The sequence below is a fragment of the Geospiza fortis genome, unplaced genomic scaffold, assembly GCF_000277835.1.
Source record: "Geospiza fortis unplaced genomic scaffold, GeoFor_1.0 scaffold98, whole genome shotgun sequence".
NCBI classification, from domain to species: domain Eukaryota; kingdom Metazoa; phylum Chordata; class Aves; order Passeriformes; family Thraupidae; genus Geospiza; species Geospiza fortis.
Genome location: NW_005054306.1, coordinates 12891741 through 12901456, shown reverse-complemented (window position 1 = coordinate 12901456; position 9716 = coordinate 12891741). Strand labels below are relative to the sequence as shown.

Sequence of the window (9716 nt, the reverse complement as noted above, 5' to 3'; positions counted from 1 at the left end):
CACCGGCCGGCGGGGCTGAGTGCCCCTGCCACCACTGCTCCCCTCCGCCCCACAGCCGAGTGCCGAGAAACTCGAGAAAATATTATGTCTATATATATTAGTATTCATAGTTAATATATGGGCTCTCTTTCTTTCCCCCCATAAGGAAAAATGAAGTTACAAGATTAAGGAAGGAAGGAAGAAAGCTGCTCAAGCAGCTGGAGGAGCTGGCACAGCAGCCCTAGCCTGAGATGCTGAGAAACAAACGGGGATCATGGCTCTGGGTGTGGTGGGGATTTGCCGCCGACTTCAGAAGGAATAGACCACCTTCACTCCAAGTCACTAGTCCTCCTTTCTCAACACGGTGTGTACTGCAAGTGTGGGTGATGAAGGTCACCTGGTGGATGTGCTAAACCTAGGATTTTCTAAGGTAATAAAATGCTAACAACATGCAAGGAGTTAGTAATTAAAGACAAAAAAGAATCAAAGGCAGTCCTACAAGGATTAGTATTAGTCCTAACATTACTCAACACAGTCATTATTAACTTGAAAGTAAATAAATTATAAAACTCCTAAGAGTGAAAGTTTGGCATACACCGTGAGAAAGGACAGTAAATGAGCACAGCCTGTACAGCTTTGGCAAACTGAGTCTCTTCTGCCAAAGTATGTCAGTCAGTAAAAACAAATGAAAAGACATACATTTTGTTTAAGTATTCTTCCACTCACCAGAACCAAACCCACATAGCTTTCTACTTATTTTGTCCTGTGGTTCCTTTAATTTAAAGGAATCAAACATTATTGGGGTGATCACACTATTGGCTATCAAAGCATCTTTACAGGGTAAGTCTATGCAATTAGCTGTCAGCACAAGCTGTTCTGTTAAACAAGAGGGAATGTACATGACATGTGGCTGAGAAGTAGCTCTCTAGTGTCCAATAAAGTTGTATTGAAGCCTGACCCATGGTCAGACATTCATAATGGCAAAATTCTCTGATGCCCTGTGGCTCTTAAAACTCAAGCTCATACTGCAATTTTTGCTTCATTGTGAGAATTAATATAATTTCTCTCTCTTCTATCTGGATGTATATTTCTGCCAACATGTAGATATTTAATACTTCAAGATTTCTACATCTGATTAGTTTACCAGAAATTTGCCAACAACTTTTGACATTAATGTTGTAATGGGCAGATAACACCCATACATACACATAAGCAAAACATGATCCCACAGATCTTCTGTAACTTGGCTAATAATGAAGGAATGCAGGTGTACATAGAAATTGTTGGATTACAGAGTAGAAAGTCTGCACGCTGTCCTGGAATAGAGTTCCATTTTCTTCCCTGTAGCTGGTACAGCGCTGTGTTTTGGATTTAGGATGAGAAGAATGTTGGTAACACTCTGATGTTTTAGTTGTTGCTGAGCAGTGTTCACTTTAAGTCAAGGACCTTTCAGTTTCCTGTGCTCTACCAGCGAGCAGGTGCACAAGAAGCTGGGAGGGAGTGCAGCCAGGACAGCTGACCTGAACTGGCCAAAGAGATACTGCAGACTGTAGAATGTTGTGCCCTGTATCTGAAGCAGGGGGAGTTGGCTGGGAGGCACCAATAGCTGCTTGGGAACAGGCTGACAACCCATTTGTCAGTGGGTTTTATTATTCTTCTTTTGTATTATTATTTATTATTATCATCAACAACAGATTTATTTCCTTTATTAAACTGTTCCTATCTCAACCCACAGCTTTTAATTTTTTTTCTGCTTCTTCTCCCCATCTCACCATGGGTAGGGGTGGACAGCCAGTGAGTGAGCAGGTGTGGGTACTTAGTTGCTGGCTGGGGTTAAACCACAACAGAATTTACTGTCCAGGAGATCCAGGAAAACCATGGTGTTTCATTGACAGATCATCCATGTGCACTTGAAAAACCAGCCTTTCATGACTGCAGTCAATTTGCTTTTGAAAGGAATTTTTTCTACATTCAGAAAGTAAAAATAAATCAGAAGAAACCAAATCCACAATTACTTTCCATTTAAAGCCCTAATCTTGCACCTAATATCTCCTTTGGTGATACCTGCAGTCACTGACAATTGAGCACCATTACAGACAGCCTGTGACAGAAATGGTTCTTAACATTTGATATTGATATAAAGGATGCTAAAGCATGCAAGTTTCTCCTTATCACATTGATGAAATAAAACATAAGGCTCATATCACTTTTTTAATATTCTTGTTTCCATTATAAAGACTAATACTTACATATGAGAAAAGAATCCAGTTACCACATAGGTGAAGGTATGAATTCTGCTACCATGAAATACTCTAGTTCATTAAATGCTCTTTTTAAATGCTCTAGTTCATATTACATGCTTTCCATAAAGCAAATAATTTAACCAGTGGCAGAAGTTCTTCACAAAAATGTCTACTACTTCACATTCAAACTACTATTTGATTCAAGAAATTATATCTTTGTTTTCCCAAAAGTAAGCACCTCAGACAGGAAAATCCTATGAATATGTCTTATTTTTACAGAGATAAGTCAGCTTATCTCAGAAGAACAAGTGTAATATATTTAGCATACTAGTAAAGCATGGTTTTTCATAAAATTAGAATTGTCTTTAAGCTACATAATATTAAAAACCTAAATGTATAAGGATGGTAGGTGGTAATTTTTATTCTTTTCCATTACTACTCCGTTATTAACAATGATTAGATCATCTACTGTTTAAAGAATTTTATCTTCTAGTAGCAGAAATAAAAAAATCAAGACAGTATACAAGTTTTTTAAGTAACTATAACAATTTTTACATTCTGTATTCGATGAAATTCCTTTGAGCTATGTAGTTGCCTCACTTGATGAGATGCTGTCAGCCTAACGCAGAGCAAAAAGAAAAGAACATGACCCATATTCTACAACATAAATGAATTAAACATGAATACTAGAGGGCATAAATGAAGACAGTCATCTAAGCATGGAGAAAGTATTTCTAAGAGTGAGGAGTATCTTCCATTCAGTTCAGGATCCAAACAAGACAGACAACATTTTAGGCAAACCCCTCAAATATGCTCAACCAAAAAAACTTTAAAAAGAGAAAAAACCCAAACAATCAAAAATGTTCAAGTAATAAAACAAACATTAACATATATTTTTCAGTTTTCTGTAAGCATAATCTCCTTCTATATACACATATCACATCTATATAGCACCTAAATGAATACAGAGCTCCTGGTGCTCTCATCTTTCCACAAGTATGTTTAACCAAGCAGTATCAAGAAGCACAAAGTACTCTTGTACTTAAACCCAAGAATCCTTCTGTTAAAACATGCGATAATCACAGTTCTTACTGATCACTTTCTAAGCAGTCCTGGCAATCCATGGATGTCAGGATGACAATAATCTATTAAGCAGTTCTGGAATAGTCACAATCAGTGATAGAACACTTTCATTCATCTATAAACCATCTTTAAGCCAAGACTAACAAAATACAAAAGCACGACTGTGGGTACAAGGAAGAAACAGAGGATTCAAGGAGGGATCTGGCTTTTTAACACTGGCCCCATCATTCTACATGCATTCTAACTTCTGGAATGAGGGTAGGGACCATCAAGTCCATTGAAACCTCCAGAGCTGGAGAGGGTCCATTTTAAATATTTTAAATATGATATTCAGTAACAAAAGTGGGTCTGATCACATTTTCAGTGCTTTGCTAGCTCAAGGCCTGCCATTTGTTCTGTTTGGACATCTCTTGAAATTTTGGTGAGATATACAAAGGACATTTTTGACGGAAGTTAAAGCAGAGCAGCAAAGCCTTCAGCTGAATCAGGCACATGTGACTGGATATAGAATTATAATAACTCTAGCCACATGAGGCCTAAACAGCCAAAACATTATTAAAAATGAATAGGCCCCAAAAGATACTGGTATATATTTTGTTGGGAGGCAGAGAAACTGAAGGACACCTTGGGATTGAAACAGAGCGGTAAAATTTTGCCAGGTAAAGAATGGCAAGGTACCATCCTTTATAAAGGATGGGTGGTCAGATTAGCCAAAAGAAAGTAGTGCAAACAACACCAGCAAACAGGATTATCAGCCTCCCTGAGCAGAAATTATGGTTTTGAATCTTGGAAAGTCTCTCTCCTTACAGCAGGTAAGGACTAAGAGAAACTAAAAGGTATCGTTTTAAGCAGAGGCAATTTCAGCCTTCTTAATGCTCCTGAATACTGTTCAGCTGATCAGAAGGAACCTAGCTTTTTTTAGATGATGCTTGTGGTGCAAATTATGTAAAAAGTGGGTGAGGAGGAAAAGCTGATCTGCATTTCAATTTAAAAGTATTTCTGCACTCAGAACCTAAGCTGTTCTCAAGCTTATGTATAAAAACACACATACACACACAGAGAGTGCAGAAGGCAGTATATCAGTGTAAGTTTTGTTTTGGGAGCATCTACCAAATCAGAATTACAATCCCCATTTAGAAGATAAAACAGGGATAAATAAATTATCTGTTGGACTTGCCAATATGCAAACATTTTCCTACTGTGTTTGACAGTGCAGACTACGCTCCCACTTCTTACTTGGTTTGTAATGCATTGTATAATTTTAACAAATTTTCAATTGTGTCTTTCTGAAAACAGTTGTAATTCTATTTTTCTGAAGAAAAAGCTTAAATGATGATCCTAAATTAAATTTAATGTATTTTATTTTCTTTCAATAGCTTAAGAATATTCCTAGAAATATGCATTATACAAAAAAAAAAAGAAAAAAAAAGAAGATAATGAGTTGGCATTTGCATTATAAAACAGGAGTGCATATTTGAGCTATGCTTTTTAAAACCACATTAAAATCCTCCAGGGAACTCTCACCACTAATATGTGTTTTACAACACTGCCTTCTAGAGAGAGAATCTTGCTCCTACTCACTGCAAATCACTATTCCTGTGAGTTCCATTTCTGGAACACACTGTACCTTTCAGGAAAGGCTGGGATGCCAGCCACCAATGAGCCTGCCTTCTATTTTAAGTGCAACCTAAGGGCAAGGCTCAAGACCAAATCTGCAATCTGTACAAGTTGTTACCCTCGGGAACACATTCAGAACCACATTTAGAATAAGCCATACAGCACTTCTGGGGGCAAACCACAAACATGTCATGGCCCCCTTCTTTGCAGAGTGGATGTGACCACCTATAGTGTATACATCCCAAGGTAGCCCATCTATTCCTGGAGTGATTTGACCTCACTGAGAGGATGTGTATGAGAGGGACTTTCATACTGGCTTGCCAGTACAAGAATGCATCCTCGTTGACATACAAAGCCTTGTAGATAGGTCCCATGACAAAGACAATGTGAAAAACCAGGGCAAGGCCCTCCTCACACTTCAGGATTTTGCCAAGGCTCAGTTTACAAGCCTAAGCCTCTGAGACCTCCTAAGCATTCATTTCACTCAATATTCAGGTAGTTCCTGCTGTTTCTGTGAAAAAGAAAGATTAAGGATATATATAAATATGAGGACCAGAAACTGAAGGACACATTCATTATTGTGAGGGAAACGCCCTTTAAAATCCTGACTCTCTTATCTTAATATGAATTATTAAATGCCATGCGTGCAAAAAACTGTAACATAAGTCAAGGGAAAATTTTTGGTACTTACATACTTTTTCCTTCTGAAATAAGGAAACTGAGCAGCTGAGATAATAAGCTTGAAAAGAGTTCTGTTCCTAGTATGCTGTCTCTCAATTCTATGCAGTGGTCAGTAGCTACAGCCAGCTATTATTGTCCAGTGCTGGTTTACTGAGAGTCAACCTGACTGTGAGAGCACCAAAGAAATTTTAAGGAGAATATAAAAGATTCATTTAACTTTCAAATTATTTACTATAGCAAAATAATGATATGTGGTTTTCCTATGTGTATAAAAATTAAACAAGAGTACGATGTGGCAGTAGCAAGGGTTTAATGACTATGTTCTGACATCTACATTGCTAAATCTTAATTTCCAACAAATCATCATTATACAGTTTGCCTTGTTTTAAGAGGACTTTCATTTTTTTCTCCAAATGTTGTTTTGAATATTTTATTTTCCTGATTACATGTAATGTTTCTAAATTATTATTTTGAAGATCTGGGAAACCCTGCTACCAAGAAAAAGAAGTTAGAGATCTACTCTTGTACATCGTTCCTTTGTTCTTCATTCAAACATGACAAATTTTTACATTTATGCACACAGCACAGTGAGATATTTTTTGCAATGAGTATATATTTTTGATCACATTATGTTAAAATTTTCTTTCTGAAATGCTGTTGTGCATAGACTAGAAGAACAATTCTTGTTAAAAAACCTGAAATGAGTTCTCCACTAAGAACAAGCAAATTGAATACACTTTTTTCCAAAAGGAAAAAAAGAAATTGCAATTAATTGTGACTACTAATATTTTTTCCCATCAAAGACTGTCATGAAAGTCACTGAAATGCACTGACACTGTACCACAGTTCTGTGTATCCAATCTGCTACTGCCACTGACCCTAGTCAGTATTTTATTGCTGATGTATTGCTCTTCATTACCATTCTTTACTGAAATTCTTCTCGCATTTGGAATACTTAAATACATAAATAACTCACTGAATGTGCCCAAAATTTAGCTAGCATAAGGTTGCACAGGGAGGTCCTTATTGCAGTCCCCTTCTCACTCCTGTTGCAACACCCCTCAGTATTGCAGCTTTTCCCTGATCTCCTATATCTGGTACTCCGGTGCCCATTTGTTAATTTTCTGAGAAATTACAAAGTTCCTTTTCCCCTGCTTGTTAAAACTTCTGGAAAGAATGCAAGTCAAGATAAAAATTAATATTTAAGGTGGTCCTTTCTGTAAAAGTTTTCATTTATTTTAGAAGTACTTGATGGTACAACCACAGAAAGCTCCTTAAATATGTATTTCTACAGTCTGAGGAAAAATTAAATATTGAATAGACAGATGCCCGATGCTATTTGAAATTCTGGAAATCAGTAGAAAAAGGGTTTTTTTCCCTGACTTTGTGGTGAGAACAAATACCCTGTATTTTATGTAATTCTTCAACTTTTTGCCATATTATTCCTGAATGGCAGTGAAAATGAGGTATTTGGTACTGTGCAAACAAATGCTTAGAATTAAAGAACAGAAATGTAGGGACCAATACTGGTTACTGTGTGTTACAGCTATGTTTTTGAGGCTGTATCAAAGGCTTTTAATGATTGATTGAGGCGGGGGTAAAGGAAAGTAGCATAAAGTCAGTAAAGGAATCCATGTACAACTTGTATTTTAAAACCACAATTAATAAGGAAGGTTTTGATGTCATCAGCTAGTCTGCACCTTAATTGGTTCACTGAAATCTGTTCACATGCTGTATAAAAATTACACAAGAGTAAGATGTGGCAGTGGCAAGGGCTGTTTGCCTTAGTAAACTGTACATGGAACACAGCTTAACCAATCTCTTTGGTCAGATTATAAAGAAAATAAATATTCTGAAAGAAAAGGATTAATGATTTCCTTTAAAATCACATATTTCACCTCAAAACCTTTCAGAAAATTAATTTCTAGATTTGAATGAATTCTTAAATGCAGCCTTTTCTTCCACAGCCAACAGTCGTCAAAAAGATCAGCCACAGTAGAAAGAAGGTTTGTAAAAGGAGCAAGGAGGAAGAAGGATGCTCTGACCAGTGATCATGTTCAGTCCTAATCAATCCTCAATTTTAAGAGATTGACTCCTCCTAAAATTGGCAAGGAGTCAGGCCAAAGTCAATGCCCAGAGAATTCTAGTTTCCTCCATGCCAATGAGATGAGAAAGCAGCTTAGTCTGCCAAGCAGTTAATTCTCCCCTAGTGCTCATGTTTTGGCCACTGGCAGCAGGCAAAATATTCCCATCCCACACTTGCACCACACATCTGTGAGATTCCTCAGGAATATAATCTTTTTGGGCTATTTAAACCCATTCACCTCAGTAAAGAGCTCGCTACCTTGAGTTTCAAATAGAAACCAAGTATGGATCCTTCAGGCCACCCTCTTGTTTGAATTGTTTTATCTGATTAATGTGCAGCGCCATGGCTTTCATCTGACATGCACAATGCTACTTAAAGCAGTACATGCCAGGCGAAGCTCAAATCTATGTTCAGCTAAAACTGATAAACAAAGAACAATCTTTTGCAAACAACAAATGCACTAAACTGTTATGCTCTCTTCCGAGTATTCAAGTTAAAATAAAACTTATTTCAGGAAAATTTTGTTCTCACTCCTTCCTAAAAAGACAAAAATTGGAAATTGGAAAATATTTCAGGATCTAGCTCACATATTCTTGAATATTGTGAACATTTAGTCCAGCAATCATTTACTGACTGTAATTTTAAAAAGCTGTTTCTTTCCTTTTGCATTTTTCTTATCACTGTTTAAATTTACACTATGAAAGGAAAGGGGAAAAGACCATGGAACATGAAATGTTCATCTCAAAAACAGGCACAAAAAATGCATTCATTATTAATGTATCTTTGCAGTAAGTGTAGTGAATAATCTGCATTTATCACTTCCAGTTGACCCCTTAGCATATGGTCTATCAACACATCACAAACACACCAAAAGTTTGAAAGCTGGGTAACTGCTGGTGTAATTTTAACTAAAAGGCATTACACTGCCATGACTGCCTATGTGTGAATCTACCAGATTTATCATCACAAAGAGAAGTGCCAGAGAGACTCTGCTCAGCTCTGATCAGGACAGGCAGTAACACTGACTCATTTCTTACGCTATTCTGCTCCAAGATTTTCCTGAGACCGAAGCAGAAAACTCATTCTAAATGGAAAGAAAAGGAGAACTGGGAATGCCAGCCAGCTTTTGCTTTCTCAGATGACTATGAACTCACTTTGGTTTCTCATACACAGATTCTTGTTATTCCTTTCATACATTCTTTTCTAAACCCCCTAAGTAACAAAAAAATCAAGTCCTGTCCTAAAGTTAACAGAGACTTAATCTAGAACCCAGCCATTCTTCTGCTACAGATCAACTGCCTCCTAATTTTGATTTAAACAAATAGTTCTGCCAGTTTTTCACTGGCCTCTAATTACAGATGAGATAAAATATTGGAGCTCACTAAAGTAATGTAGATGTAATTACAGGACTTACCCAAGAGACTCAGACATTAACAGAATAGGCTTACAGACTTAAAAGATATGCATTTTTAAATAAATTGATACGTTTCTTTGTAGGTCACATAAGATTACTGGCAACAATTAATCTGAATGTTATGCATATTTGGAAGAAGTAAAACGTAAAGTAAGAACAAGTGAAGCAAAGATTATGCATTGTGATTTTCTATCACATCTCTATAAAAAGATATAAAAGTGATATCTACGTAATATAAGATTTGGAACACTGAAAGTGCATAATCTCAAAGTCCTAGAAAACTATGGAGTCCAAAGTGATCTAACAGCTAGAAGTGATTTACTGAAAGGTTCTCACAAATAAGCCAGTTAGGATTAGAGCTCAAAGACCTTCTTGTATCTTCACCTAGAAATGCATTTATTGCCTTCCAGTCTCAGTATTTAAGATTTATAAATATGAAGGAAGTGTGTTCTGGAATTTTAGTTTCATATATGAACACCTATTACCTATTTGTACAAAAACCGTGCCATTTTCAGAAAAATATTTTCATTCTTAAAAAGGAATTTAAGAATTGGGAGACTGAGATATTTATTATATTAACTGAGTAAAATATAATTAACTGAGTGGGCATTCC

At 36.6% G+C, this 9716-nt stretch overlaps 1 protein-coding gene across 3 annotated transcripts in view; it reads right to left on the bottom strand.

Moving 5' to 3' along the window:
• The window catches only part of AKAP7 (A-kinase anchoring protein 7), a 76908-nt gene that overhangs the window by 27059 nt on the left and 40133 nt on the right, over positions 1 to 9716 (bottom strand). The gene's annotated exons all lie outside the window — the stretch shown is intronic.